The sequence below is a fragment of the Leuciscus leuciscus genome (assembly GCF_965113295.1).
Source record: "Leuciscus leuciscus genome assembly, chromosome: 1".
In the NCBI taxonomy this organism is placed as follows: domain Eukaryota; kingdom Metazoa; phylum Chordata; class Actinopteri; order Cypriniformes; family Leuciscidae; genus Leuciscus; species Leuciscus leuciscus.
Window position 1 is genome coordinate 77,062,866 of NC_138725.1, and position 15,726 is coordinate 77,078,591.

General features: G+C 39.8%; 1 long non-coding RNA gene across 1 annotated transcript; it reads left to right on the top strand.

Moving 5' to 3' along the window:
• Positions 1 to 1,146: 1,146 nt before the first annotated feature.
• On the top strand, positions 1,147 to 2,560 carry LOC309508886. The gene is made up of 3 exons (XR_014209734.1): positions 1,147 to 1,503; positions 1,550 to 2,097; positions 2,302 to 2,560. It is a non-coding gene; the product is annotated as an uncharacterized lncRNA (long non-coding RNA).
• The last annotated feature ends 13,166 nt before the right edge of the window (positions 2,561 to 15,726 follow it).

Sequence of the window (15,726 nt, forward strand, 5' to 3'; positions counted from 1 at the left end):
GGCCTGATTCAGCATAGCTGATGTTTCTGGATCTGGCTCGGGCAACGTTACACTCCCAGAGGGAGATAATGCAGCCGAATCATCATTTCCAGAGGTCAGCTCACCCTCTGATGCTGCAATCGGCATCCGGTCCCCTGGAGAAGCCCGAATGAAAATGGCTGGTCGGTCCATTACAGAGGGACCAGCACGCTCAACGGGGGCCCACCGGCTGCGATGTGATAGAGGAGTGAGGGGCCCACAGGTATTGGTAACCGGGCGGGGAAGCCTCACTATGATCCTCTGATCACCCATCCCACACGGCGCCATAGCGAAGCGTGGTAATGGGGATTCCAACTTCACGCATGAAGACGAGTCTCGATCACAACATCGCGATAGTCATATCCTCGCAATGAGAACAGAACTATCCACAAAAAGTTTCTTCAACGTTCTGCATATATACACATACATTATATACACATATATAATACAGACACTTGAAACAACCATTGTGACCGTCCATATGGGGGGACAGGAAACAATCGCATCCAGAAACACACGGGTGGAAAGGCATCTTGAAAAAGACGCAAACGCACCCGTGTTGCTCTTTCAGGAAGTGAAAAACTCTCACCAGTGCCAGAGCACACGGGAATGACCGCGGCAACACTGAAACTGAACTGAACTGAAACAGTGAAGCACTCACTTTTCCGCCCTCTAACCAGCCGTCAGACAAACAAACACAAAGAAAAATTTGGTTGCTGTTAAAACAGCAGTTGAGAGCTCAAAGCTCGCGATCACCGCTGCACTCGCGCTGTAGAACCACCAGCAGCTGGGAGAGTCTTCCTTGAAGAAGCACCGACACACTCGCTCGTTGAAACTCACCAACACTCTTCAGAGACACATTCGAACGGCTCCGAAGCAAAAAGCTACTAGTGCGTGCATCCACTTCCGTATTTATACCGCGGGTATAAATTTCATTTGCTCGTGCTCGCATGCTCGAAGACAATTGGCTCCCTAGCAGGATCCCATTCAGTCGACGACAACTACGTCTGACGTTCTCGACTGAAAGGGAACTGGAATTTTTTTACGTTCCCAGAACCAACACTGAATATTTAGAGAACGTTCTTCTCTGAGAGCCCGAGGTGGCATGAACATCCAAGCTATAAAATCTTATGAATGTGTGTGGAGAGGACCAGCCTGCCGCATCACAAACAAATTGCAAGGGGGCACCTCTTGCCAAGGCAGCAGAGGAGGCAACTCCTCTGGTGGAGTGAGCCCTTAGACCCATTGGCGAAGCTTGGCCGCACGCCTCATAGCAAGAGCAGTAGCATCCCTGACCCAATGTGACATGGTCTGTTTGGTGGCGGCAGCACCCCTGTTGCTGCCCCATAACAAACGAAGTGTTGCTCTGACTTACGCCACTGGCTAGTGCGGTGGACGTAGGTCTGAAGAGCACGGACTGGACACAGTCTGTGAGATCTCTCCTGCTCCTGCGTTGTGAACGGCGGAGGGTAGAAGGCCTCAAGAGTGACTGGATGTACAGCCGAGAAAGGTACCTTAGGAAGGTAATCAGGATGAGGATGCAAAATCACTTTCACCAATCCTGGTGCAGAGTCTAAGCAGGATGGCGATATTGACAGTGCCTGCATATCCCTGATTGTTTTAGAGAGGTTATAGCCATAAGAAAAAACATATTTAGGGTCAGAAGTTTGTCAGACGCTGACTCTAGAGGTTCAAAGGGGGTCTCAACCAGACCCTCGAGGACTATAGCTAAGTCCCATGAAGGGATCTTGGTTCTTATGGGAGGCCTCAGTCGTCTGGCCCCACGAATGAAGCGAGCGAGAAGAGGATGTCTCCCGAGTGGCACCCCGTCAACCAAGGCGTGGCAAGCCGAAAGAGCAGCCACATAAACCTTGACAGTGGCGGGGCATGTGCCTGTTGATAATTTTTCCTGCAGGAAGTCCAGAACTGAAGCCAACTGGCAGTTGACCGGATCTGCATTATGTACAACACACCACCTTTCAAAGACACCCCATTTGTTGGCATAACTCTTTCTAGTGGAGGAGCTCCTAGCACTTAGAATTGTCTCAATAACGGCAGGCGAAAGCCCAGTGTCCCTCAGTTGGTACCCATCAGGGGCCAAACATGAAGGTTCCACAGGTTGGGCCTGGGATGGAATATCGTGCCCTCCGCCTGGGACAGAAGGTCTCTCCTCTCCGGAATTGCCCATGGCGAGTCGTTGAAGAGAGATATTATCTCCGAGAACCATACTCTGTTCGGCCAACGTGGCGCTATCAGTAAGAGGCAAGACCCTTGTTGGCGAAGTCTGGCTAGAACTCCCGGGAGCAGAGATACTGGAGGAAATGCATACAGGCGCATTTTGGACCATGTGTGTGCCATCGCGTCCAGACCTAGGGGGGCTGGGTGACTCAGAGAGAAGTAGAGGGGACATTGCGCTGTCTGTTGGGAGGCGAAGAGGTCCACTTCCGCTTCGTAAAATCTGGTACAGATCTGTTTTACTACTTCTGGGTGGAGTTTCCATTCCCCCATCTGTAGTTTCTCTCTGGACAGTAAATCCGCTCCCACATTCGAACCAATTCTTAATGCGCATGTGAACGCCATTAGCGTTTATCACAGGTTCACATTTAAAGTCTGTGTAGAGAGAATGGTGTCATCTTAGCGGCCCCTAATTTAATAACAAATGATCGTTGCGACGGAAGCGAATCAATCAAAAATAACTTTAGCTGGAAAATAACTCTATTAAAGAAACGCTATAAAGCCAAAACAATCTCTGTTACCTTAAATTATACGCTTATCTCTGTAAAGTTGCTTTGAAACAATCTACATTGTTAAAAGCGCTATATAAATGAAGATGACTTGACTTGACTTGACTTGACATTCAGATACCCCGGAATGTAAACTGCCCTGAGTAACAGGAAATTTTCCTGGGCCCAGAGAAAAATCGGCCTCGCTATTCTGTTCAGATTGCGCGAGCGCAGACCTCCCTGGTGATTTATGTAAGAGACTGCCACTGTGTTGTCCACCCGCACTAGGACATGACAGCCTCTCAACTGGGGGAGAAAGTATTTCAGGGCCAGAAATACAGCTATCAACTCGAGGCAGTTGATGTGCCAATCAAGCTGATGACCCTCCCATTCCCCTTGAGCTGGACGACTACTTAAGACTGCTCCCCAGCCCATCAGGGAGGCGTCTGTCGTTAGCAATCTGCGACGACAAGGTGCCCCTAGAGTGGGACCCAAGGCGAGGAACTGTGAGATAGAGGCGTGAGCCACAGAGATAGTGTTTCTCGACGCGTCACTTTTATTTGCCTTTGAGGATTAGCCCTTGGATGAAATCCCCTGGCTTTTAGCCACAACTGAAATGGTCTCATGTGCAACAGCCCCAAAGGATCCGTGAATGCTGAGGCCATGAAATCTAACATTTTTTGGTACTGATGAACAGTGTAATCTTGGCCTAGCCTGACTTTGCTCATGGTTAGCCGAATGGTCTCGATTCAAGTGGGAGACATTTGTGCCCGCATCATGATCGAATCCCAAACGATCCTGAGATAAGTCGTTCTCTGGGCAGGAGAAAGAACACTTTTCTTGGTGTTGAGTCTCAACCCTAGAGAAACTAGATGAGCTAACACGATGTCTCTGTGTTGAAGCCCCACCTTTTGCGATTGTGCTAGTATTAGCCAGTCGTCTATGTAATTCAAAATGCAAATCCCCTTGAGTCTTAATGGAGCCAGTGCTGCATCCATGCATTTTGTGTACGTGCGGGGGTGACAAGGCTAGGCCGAATGGAAGAACCCCGAAATTGGTATGCTTCGCCCCCGAAAGCGAACCTCGGGAACTTCCTGTGTTTTGGCAATATTTGTATGTGGAAATATGCGTCGATCAGATTGATCGTGACGAACCAATCGTGATGTTGAATTTGCGACACGACCGGCAGAAGTTTCCACGCTGCTAGACTCTCTGAGAGTGGTATCAATTTTAACACTTCCTTTTGAGGGGATGTTAGATTTTCCGTGTCCTGGATGACAGCAGGAAGCAATGGAACATCTAACAATTCGCTGGAAACCGCTGCCCCCCGAAGCACCAGAGGTGGCAGGGATGGAGAGGTTTCGTGGGGGTAATGAGAAGGGGCGGTCAGATGTAATACGTGCCCCGTCCCGCGGGGGCTACCCCCACCAGACTGGGCATCAGACCATCAGGACTTCTTCTTTCTGTTGATGATAGTCCTGAGGTCTGGCTTAGGAGGTTGCTGAGCGCGACGAGCCTGTCCCCAGTTCTTACTAGGGGGAGCACGGTTCGCCAAGCTCTGCTTTTTCAAGGAAGGAACTGAACAAACGCCTCCTCATGTCTCTTAACCTCTCTGAACCTGGAGACTACTGTGTACGCCTGTAACACAGCGCAGCACCAGCCTGATCTGCAGCTTGGTAAGCTTTACCAACGAGAGCCGATGTTGTTCTGCACTGCTTCGTGGGGAGGGTAGGTCTCTTAAGCGAAGATGCAGACCCAGGCGAGAGATTGATGTTCTGATTGAACTGTTCTGATTAAACTGTGCTGGATCTTTTGGTGCAGAATCACAACAATAAAACAAAGTGAATAACATACTACCTGTATAAACCTCACACATAATATCAGTGAGTTAAGCCACTACATGATGATGATTATATTCTTATCATCAATCAGCTTAAAGCATCTGACTACATTTTCTCTTGCTGTTCTTGCCATAACAAACAGACACAGCTGCCAGAGAAAAAATAATGTTAAAAAGTCAAGAGCCCGACTAAAGCACACACGGATCGCCATAATGGTAACATCAAACCAAACTATAACTTTCAAATAAATAATCAACATCTTAACCTCTGTTAATTCTCAATAAGAATTTCTGAAGACGTCTGACAGAAATAAAGTCAGTCTGGTTACTAATAAGTGAAGCTGGTAATGCTGTTTGTGGAGTTGTTTAATCAGATCTTGAGAGATTTGATGTATTTTATCTTCAGTTGATTTCATCCAAGGCTGTGGCTAGAAGTAGTTCTTTTGTTTCTCTTTCCTTCAGTGATTATGCTTGTTAACAGCAGGTGTTCATCAATAATGCACAATCATTATTCAATCACTTAATTATCTCATTACCTCCAACACTGATTAAGTGTTACATTAAACAGCCTGTAGTGTGCACACTAAGCAGTGTTCATTTCATCTGGGCAAACCCATGTGGGGCCTACATGGAAACTGGGTGCAAAACTGGCTGGGCCCCAGTTAGATAGCCCAGGTCAAACCCATTTGGGCCCCACATGGCTGTGCTGGCTGGGTAGCAGATATCACCATGAAACTTTCCCAGTTGATTACCTACATTAAGATGAGAAAAAATGTATTACAAGTTTTCTGTAATTTAATGTTTAAATATGCAAGTTAGGCAATATCTAATTAAATATGTGCTAATTTGCATATATTTTAAAAAACGAAATCTGAGTATTGGATAAAGCCAGGTTAAAAAAATGTTTTTCCTTGTGTTCACATATTAGATGGGAAAAACATTGCAGAGGGATTTATGGATATCTACTTTTGTTATCCTGTAAATCAGAATATACTGTCAATAGCCTTAAAAAAATGATTTTCGCCATGTTTTTTGGAATAAAATGGCTAGGAATAATATATTTACAAATCCCTCTGTAAATGTCTTCATAATATAACTAGGTACAAGACTGGAAAGTTTGGTGTATATAGGTGCTTGAAATGGAGATTTCGGACTTGGAGTATGAGAGAAAAGTCATTTTTAGAAAACGGCTTTAAAGATTTATCATCAGCCAATGAGATTGCGTTTTCAGTCCTTTTACTTTCACGATTGGTTGCTGATAAAAAGGAAATGACCATATTTGGATCCGACAGGATTGTACAGAAGAGAGAGAGCTTCCTAATGGTGCATGTGATGACAGGATGACGGCAGAGATCACGGAGCAGAATGTTGATTAAGAACACAAACTTATGTTGAATTTATGAGGATTCTACAGACGCAAAAAGACAAAGTGTAGTAAAATAAAGACCTAAATGTGTATTTCGGACTTTTTTTCACCACAAGTCTGAAAGAAGACATGTTATTGAAGACAAATATCCCCAAATCTCAAAATTGACCAGTAAAAAAAAAGTAGACAGATTGGTCTGGTTTATCAATTCAGAAATGTTTTCTGAAAACACCTACAATGGCTGAAAAAAAAGTAACTTAAAAAGAGTCAAGCGTCAAGAGCCCAAATAAAGTAAACACTGATCACTATGATGGTGATTTAAACAAATAGATTTTCTCCTTTGGTCAAGCGATCATTCATCTATATCTAAACCTCTACCCTCTGAACCTTTTAATTCTTAATAAGAGCTGCTGTAGACATCTGACAGAAATAAAGTCAGTCTGGTTAGTAGGCTAATGAGTTAATTTCAAGATCCCAAAGTCTATGTGTCTGGAAAGATCATCCAAGTAGTCTCTCATGTTAAATATCTCAGTATTATGCTTGACTCCACATTATCCTTCAAAAAACCTGATGGTAACGAGCAGAATCACGGAAGGAAAGAGAAACACAATAACTACAACAGCCTTAGATGAAATCAACTGAAAAGAAAATACAAACCAGGCTGACTTTATTTCTGTCATTTGTCTATAGTTCTCTTTGAGAATTAACAGAGGTTTAGGTGTCAATGTTTTATTGAAAATGTTTGGTCACCATTACGGTGATCAGTATTTCCTTTAGTTGGGCAGTTCGATTTTTTGCTTTTCATATCAGTTCGTGGTTTTGTAATAATATGAACTGAAATAGATAATTTGTTGTAAAACAAGCCATAAATGAAGATGTTGTTTCAAATTATATACATATTGTCACTCAATTGATCACTTAACCCCCTGGGGTCGGCGGTATCGCCGGCGATACCAGCTCGCTTTTTTTTTTATCAGTTCAAAAGAGATTAATTTTGCTCTGTTGACTTTGATATTACAAACAAGTTTCATACATCAATCGATTCTGTTAAATGTGTATTATTTTTGTGCATACTCACAAAAACAAAGTGTTGTGCTTTTCGCCAAATAAAGAAAAATAAACATGATGCGAGTTCTGCCTCCTCTCTGTCAGTGAAGTCCATTCTGAAACGCGTCCGAAAATGAACCATAACTCAGCGAATACTCAGTCAAACAGGCATACAGACACACAGGCATGAAGCTTGAATTCTCTTATTTTAAATGAAGTAATTTTTATTTAAAAACAATATTCTCTGTTTATGTAATCTTTATGAAAAGAGAGAGATGTCAGTCGTTCTCATCTCAGCTCATTACGTTTTAATCTGCCCCGCCCACGGAGAGCGCGCGCTATTCAAACGCAAATGACTGAGACGATCCCATACAAACATGTGAACGCCCCCATATCAGCTCGAGAAAACACATCAAGTTTATTCAGTGTACTTGTTTACACTGTCTCGCAGCGCTGTGAGGAATAATAATAATGGAAAATGTACCTCAGAAGTGCTGGTATTTCGAGGAGCAACGGATGGAATACTGTAGTAAGTTTTTTTTTCATTCTCAAGTAAATCGCGTTTCTGTGTGAATGAATGAACGCAGAGATGCGCTGTTTACCACAACTCGCAAAAAGACGGTTTAAATTTGAATTGCGTTTCTGTGTGTGAATGAATGATCTGCTTTTAGCAAACTATTTAGCTATACTGAGTAAAAATCGACTGAAATATGTTGAAATAAAATGTATTTGTATAAGCAACGTATTAAACTGCAAATTAACATTTATATTCCTTATAATAAAAACGAAATACCTATGTTACAGACATATGAAAGACAACATTTCGTTGATTAGTTTTGGATAGATTACACATTTTTACTGTAAAATATCCGCCACCTCAAATATGCTTTTGTTTGCCAATTTTTGCTAATATGTTAAATATAGGATGTTTTGTCAATGTAGGCTATATTCGAAGTAATGAATCCTTAACTTTGAAATATGTATGATAAAATGTATACTTTAGTTTTTACAAAGAAAGATTACACTTCAATTGTTGTTGTAATTGTAACCTTTTTAATAAAAAAATATATATTTACAAGGTAGATGTAAACAAATTTTAAAAGGTAAATATAAGCCTTTTCTTTAAATAATTTTTATTGTGTTTTATTATTGACAAATTTGGGGAGAGGATACATATTCCAAAACTGAAAATACAGTATGAGAATTAACTGCACAATTACTAGACATGTTTTCCTTGGATATTATACAATTTGCAAGCACAATTACTAAATTACTAACCCTAACCCTAACCCTGTTATGTGAATGATTAGGTAGGATGATTTTCACATAATTTTGAAGAAAAAACTCTAGGCAACGACATCCATTAGTCAAAAGTCTTATTGTCACATATTTAGTATGTGTTTTGTGGCCTTATTTCAGAAACTTTAGTTTTTAGTTTTTTCAATAACCATGCATAAACATTATTCTCTCAAAAATACAAACATGCATGTACATGCATGTTACTCACATATTATGGTAGCCCTGTTTCTGCTAAATAGAGTGTAATTATACCTTTGCCATTAATATGTTTATAAGCAACTGAAAAAAACACAAATGTCAGGGCATGTCAGAACATCTCAAGGACCCCAAAAAACCCTCAGACCCCAGAGGGTTAATAACTTAATTAACTCTATGCGGATCTGGGTCACATGCAGCGTGGAATGATGGCACTTGGGCGGACCGCTCCTGTTTGCCACACTGTTAGACCTTACCAGGTTTTTTTTACAGTAAAATTAATATACTGTTAATTGTACAGTTCTTTACTGTAATCTACAGTATGTTACTGTAAAATGCACTAAATTAAAACTTGAGTTAACTAATTTCACTTGGAGAAACCGACTGCCTTAAATTGACCAACTGCCATTTAAATGTATTAACTAAAATTTATAATGCATAAATAATGTGAGCAAAGTATTATTGTGAACTTCTTTCATTTGAGACCACTAAAAAACTACTGAACATAAAGATTGCCAGTGGACCAGCAACTGCACAGTCACCGCCTGTTAAATAAAGCAACATGCAGCATATCATCAATGTTTGTAGATCTTCTCCTGGACTGAAGCACAGGCTTTACTCTTCACCACAACGGTGACCCCAAAACAATTATTTTACAGTAAACTACTGGCAACAGTGTTGCCAGTATAAACCTGTTTTATAACTTACAGTTTATTACTGTTAAAATACATTCAGTGGGTTTGACTTTTTATCTTACACTGTTAACCCTTTCAACCCCACAGGGAAATCCACACTACAAAGAGTAAAAGTAACATTGAGACAGTGTTGCAGTGAGATAATTAAGTTAATATGTTGAATAATAAGTGAATAAGTGAAATAAGTGAATGAGAAGAACTACAACTGACTTCCAGCCATTACAAATCATTACACTTATTATTACTCAGTTTGACTTTATTTCTGTCATACATCTACAGAAGTTGTTATTGAGATGTTTAATTGAAAATGTTACCACTATAGAGGTCAGTGTTTGCTTTAGTAGGGATGCTGACCCTTGACTTTTTATCATTAGATTTTTATCTGACTGCTTGAACTGTGTTTTTGCAAATCACGCTTGTGCATACACACAGTTTGTAAATGGTTGTGGTTATATTGATTATGATGACAAAATCATCATATAGCCTGTTCATTCACTAAATCACATTCAGTTTTTAATTCTGCATCAAAAGTGTTACATTATTCCCACCACTGAGAAACTACAGTAATAAGTTATGATGATTTTTTTTAACACATCATGCACAACCTAAAAAAGAAACAGAACTACACTGTCTTGTAGAAACACAGAGATATAAAAAATCTGCATATGTCTCTCATCAATGGTGGCAATAATTTATCTGTATTTATTTATTTATTCATGCAGCAGTGCATGCTGGGAGTTTTATGCTCTCCTGGAACCCAGCATGCATTGCGACATGAGACTTTTGATTGTCACCCTTGTTGAGATTCATGTGTTGATTGTTTATGTCTGTGTGTGTCTAAGTCTAGCAGGAGTTCAAAATGTTTTAAAGCACTATTTGATTTCAATATTCTTCAGAATAACTAATTACAGAAACATTGTTCTATTTCATGTTGTAGATTAACAGATATACAGTATGATAAATACGAAATATCCACAAATTCAATGCTTATTCACTAGTTAAGATAATCAGACATGTCCAGGATGATTATGTAATCATCACAACAGTCAAAAACACCTTATTATCCTCCTCTTGACTTTTTCTTGCCATGACAAATGTGTTTAAAAAACTCACAGTTACAGCAGCCAGAGATAATATAATGTTAAAAAGTCAAGGGTCAAGAGCCCAACTAAAGCAAATACTGATCTCCATCATGGTGACTACAAACTTTATTATTTTCAATAAAACATCAACAACTAAATATCTGTTAATTCTCAACAATAACTTTTGTACGAATGTTAAATAATGTTAAAAACATACTCAGTGTTGTTGGAAGTCAGTTGTTATCAGGTGTTCATCAGTGTCTCAATTCACTCTCTTTTCATTCACTCTGTCAAGGGGACTATATAAGTGAACTAATGTAGGGAATAGTGAATGAGGGTATAGGGTGTGATTGGGAAAACAGCCTCTGAGTGTCGACTTTGAGCGCTGTTAATTCACAGCAGGGCCGGAGTGGGACTTATTTTCAGCCCTGGAGTTTCATGCCTTAGACCGGCCCACTTTAGTTCCCGACTGACTATTAAAATAATGTAATTAAACCCTCAGTATATAAGGCCCAATCTTTCAAGGGCTATCTTGCCCTTCCCCCTACCCCTACCCCTACCCTTACCCTTCCCCCTACCACTACCCCTACCCCTCTAACCAAAAAAGAATCGAGACAACCCTACCCCTTCACGGGAACGCGCAAAACGGAGGGGTAGGGGCAAGGGGTGAATTGGGATTGAGCCTAAGTCTGCAATAGTGCACTGTTCTGTACAGCCTTGTAATTCATCGTATTTTTCAAAAATATAATTTTCTATTCAGTGCGATATCAGTACACAGGGTTTTATAAATACAGAGGTCCCAAAAGTGATCTAGGGGGTTCGGGGGCATATTATTTTTCCACTGTCATTGGCAAAGAACATCTGACTGTGTTAAATAGGAATCCATTGTAATAAAGTTATTCTCATTATTGCTCTACCTGCTCTCCTCTCTTATCTCCATCTCCTTCTCTCGTTCTTCTTCTCTCAGTCTCTTTATCTTTACCTGTAAATCTCCCCTTCCTGAAGAAGATGAGCTTAGATTGATACAGTCTTTGTAAAGTGATTATTTATGTCGGTCGTTTAAAATTTCTATCGTAAAACAGCTGTTTAGTTTAGCCACTTGCACCTTATCTTGTGAAGCGTCGCGTTGGGATTCGCTCGCGCTTCTGTGAACATAAATCCCGCTTGCTTTGATCGGTCATCTCAAACATTTTGCCTTTGCTGACGAGCGGTGTTTGAGTGCTGAAGCAGCTCAGATGATGAGGTCGGTTATCGTCGTGATATGCGAATCATTGCAGCAGTTAATATTAGTCAATTATTTCACAACGTTCATTATACACTCAGGAAAAATTACAGAGGTCCGGACCTCGGAGACCTTAATGGTCGGTACGGCCCTGACTCGTAGGCTATTTGGCCGCTTGAGTTTCTAGAGATATTTTATTATTCTTGGGTGCGTTCTCCGATAACGTTGTCTCTTAGCGCGCTACAAAGACTCTTAAGGTATAACTTAACTGAAGGTATACCATTTCTAGGTGTGTTCCCCGATCTATACCTTAGGAAGCTGCTTAAGATATACCTTCTTACGTGCGACGTTACCCAGTGCTGTCCGTGGCGATGGTGCTGAATGTTTATATCGATGGCTCGAGAATCAATTATTCTCTCGTGCAGGGGCTGTTTATATGAGAAAGCGGTGTTTTTTTTTATAAAATAAGCACTTCAGAAATAGCTTAAATTGCATTTATTAGGACTCATGGGATATTTAAAAAAATAATCCAAACTATACTAGCCTATATTAGCCTTGCCTACATATTTTTAAATTGTAGGCTATCATACTGTATATTGCTGCCATAATAACCAATTTAATTTTTTATGTGCTTTCTTCTCTTTCCCATTTTTGTTTGCTGAGGTGGAGCTGCGATGAAATATTGTTCTTATAAATACTTTCCAGCATTTCAGTAAACAAAAGTGTACGTCACGTACGGTGCTCGGCAGTGATCAAAAAGGATTTAAACAGTGGATTTTGAATCTCTTTTTGTAAACTCGGAGATGTGGATTCAGACGGCAATTAAATTAGGCTACCACACGACCTGTTTGTCAAAAAACAGTAGGTATTAATTTGGCCAGGGATTTTTACGCGGGTTGGGTGAGAAAAAACACTGATATGGATTCGGACGGCACTAAAATCACAGACTTACCCCTGTAAATGTTTAAAATACTGTACGAGCCCATGAGAAACAATATTAGCGTCCGAATAGGACTTAACTGACAGTAGCCTATTTCACTGGCCTTTAAAAGCGCTCTTTAATTAAAATACATTTATAAAATTGTATTGTATAATAATATAATTAAAATTCTAACAACAATCATTGTAATGACAATTTTATTCTTTGCATGAAAACACTTGAATTAGCCTAACTGAACACTGTCTGGGTGTATTAAAACTTCAGAATTATATTCATATAGCCCTGCAACAGTGATAAGGTAAAGCTAAGAGTGGTCCAGACCAACCTTCCGAAAGTATGACTTACAGAAGGTATACTTAACTAAGAAGGTTTCGGAAACCACGTATTAACGATAAGGTACTTCTTAAGGTACAACTTAAGAACGACGTAGCGTTAAGGTAGTTTCGGAGAACGCAGCCCTGGCCTTTTCAGCGCCGCCTTTGCGCCTATAGGCTATTATCCATGTTTCGTATCTCTTATTTTTTGTCCGTACATCTCTAACAAAGTGACTTTATTTATTTTTTGTGGGGCTGCGATAAAATAATAATAAAAAAAAAATAGTGGGGCTGCGCTATGACTGGAGCCTATAAGGAAAGCATTCAACCCAGTGCCATGACAACACCGGCCCTCCTGGCCAATAAAACAGACCGGCCCACCGGGAATTCTCCCGATGCTCCCGATTAGCCAATCCGGGCCTGATTCACAGTATATTCCTGTAGGCTATTTTACGGTATATTACTGTTTTAATGGAAAATGGTATGATATTGTCAGAATTTGGCCTTTTTTTACAGCAAGGGTTAACAGTGCAGATCTGGGCCACAAGCAGGCCATAGCAATGCCACATGTCAGCCAAGAGCAAATACATAAACCAGAACTGGACTTTATCTGAGCCACAAAGTCTGTGTATATTAAATATGGAGTCATTTCAGCCTTAATAAGCCTGTTAACAAGCAGAATCACTGAAGGAAAGAAGAGAACAGAAAAAGAGATGAGCAGAAATAAAGAACTGCAACACTCTGCGGGTGGTTCACATATGAACACAAAGCGGTATTAATTCAACACCATAGAATTTACTGTGTACACGTGTGTCAACACTACAGGGTGTTAAAGATACACCAAAGCAGTGTTAGAGTTAATTAGATACTTAAGTGAGAAAAGTAACACTGGGGCTTCGTAAAATTACCTAACACAAAATGAAAGTAAAATCAGCAGCCCCTCATGTTTTTTATTCTAGACTACCTCTTATATCTATAAATGGCCATTCTACAGAATTGGTGCAAAGTCAGAGTTGGAAACATCTTGACATTTTTTTTGTTTTTTTCCCACAAATTTTGCATGTATGCAAATTGTATAATATCCAAGGTACGCTTTTCTAGTAATTGTGCAGTTAATTCTCATATTGTATTTTCAGAAAATGCTGGAATATTTTCCTTCTCCCCAAATTTGTCACTACCAAAACACAATATTAAATAATTTATTAAGAAGGCTTATAATGACCTATTAAGATTTTGTTTACATCTGTCTTATAAATATATATTTTTTCTATTTCCAAAAAAATATTTTTACAGGTTAAATCAATAAAGATTATAATTTTAATAATATTTTAAGTGTAATTTATGAGATTTGTTGTATTTTAAGGCATAAAGTTTATCGTACTGATTTCAAAGTTAAGGATTCATTAGTTTGAATATGCATTGAACCAAACACTATCATAACATCTTAGTTGATAATTCAGTATACTTTATTTTTGACAAAACATCCCATGTTACGGTAGTGACTGCACATGTTTGGTAGTGACAGTAATGTTTTGGTAGTGACCACAATACTTAGTTTGCCATGGCTGAATCAGACTGTCCACATTTTATGTTAATATAAATAAATAACTATGATGCACATATGCAGTCAGTACATATAGCAGACACACATCTGACAGTAAATATCTTATAAGAACACCTAGAGCTATTCTATACTTTGGGTCTTGAGGTGCAAGTGAGAAGAGGTATGCTCATAGATTTTTCTTCCTAAAAAAAAAGATTCTGGTTTCAGAACCACTTTGTTTTATTTTCACATTTTCAACATTTTGTTTATGAGTCATTCAGATAAATCTCCAGAACCACTGAACTGTGTGTAGGAGTATTCAACAGGTTGATCTAGACATGCAATTGTGTGTGCGCGAGTGAGAGAGAGAGAGAGAGAGAGAGAGAGAGAGAGAGAGAGAGAGAGAGAGAGAGAGAGAGAGAGAGAGAGAGAGAGAGAGAGAGAGAGAGAGAGAGAGAGAGAGAGAGAGAGAGAGAGAGAGAGAGAGAGAGAGAGAGAGAGAGAGAGAGAGAGAGAGAGAGTTGAACTTTTTCAACAGTTTAACTTTTCACACACTGCTTCGAATACTGCTGGGTTGATCTGGACATGCCTACTCGTGACTTCTTCCGGGGGACAGATAATTCAACTCTTCAACTTTCCTTCTTCCCTTTGTTTCTTATTTCTTTCTCTTTCTTTCCTTAAGTATTCCTCGTACTTCACTGGGTCTTCCCTCAGCCTTTGTTTGTATTCTCTCTGTCTCTCTGTTGTTGTTTTTCTATTTTTTTTTAGGCATGTTGGTGTTTTATGTCATTCTCCCTGTTAATCATAGAAATTAGCATTACTGACAACAACCTTACACCTAAGCTAGTATCATGGACTGCAACCTTAAGTAATTATAACCTCATCACATTACAGAATTTTAACAGAATCTTGCATACTAAAACACTACTAAAACATACTACAGTAGTAATTATTTGCATAACTGTACTAAAATGTAGTTTATTCCTCCAAATAAAGGATTGTGTGTTCCCTTTTGTCACTACCAAAACAATAATGTCACAACCGTAACTTCAAGACATGTTTCGGTTGTGACTGTTTTGGTAGTGACAATTTTAGATACTTTTGAGCCTAGCTCGAAGATGCTAATCAGCACATGGTTAGCAATCACTGGTCAGAACAGTTGAACACATATAACAACTAAATTTTATGGAATAACATCCAAAAACGTTTTCTCAATAGCAGAAAAAATGAGTTTGGTAGTGACATTCCTTAAAGTTACACACATATTGTGGGATATACATATGATGGGATCAATCTACTCACCATAGCACATGAGAGAGAGGGACACAGGAAAATTTCCTGATCAAAAATGTAGGGGTGTGGTTAAAATCAGTCTCAGCCAATGGACTACAACATTCACTGTTTTGGTAGTGACATGAAAATGCAGGACACATTTTTTTTTA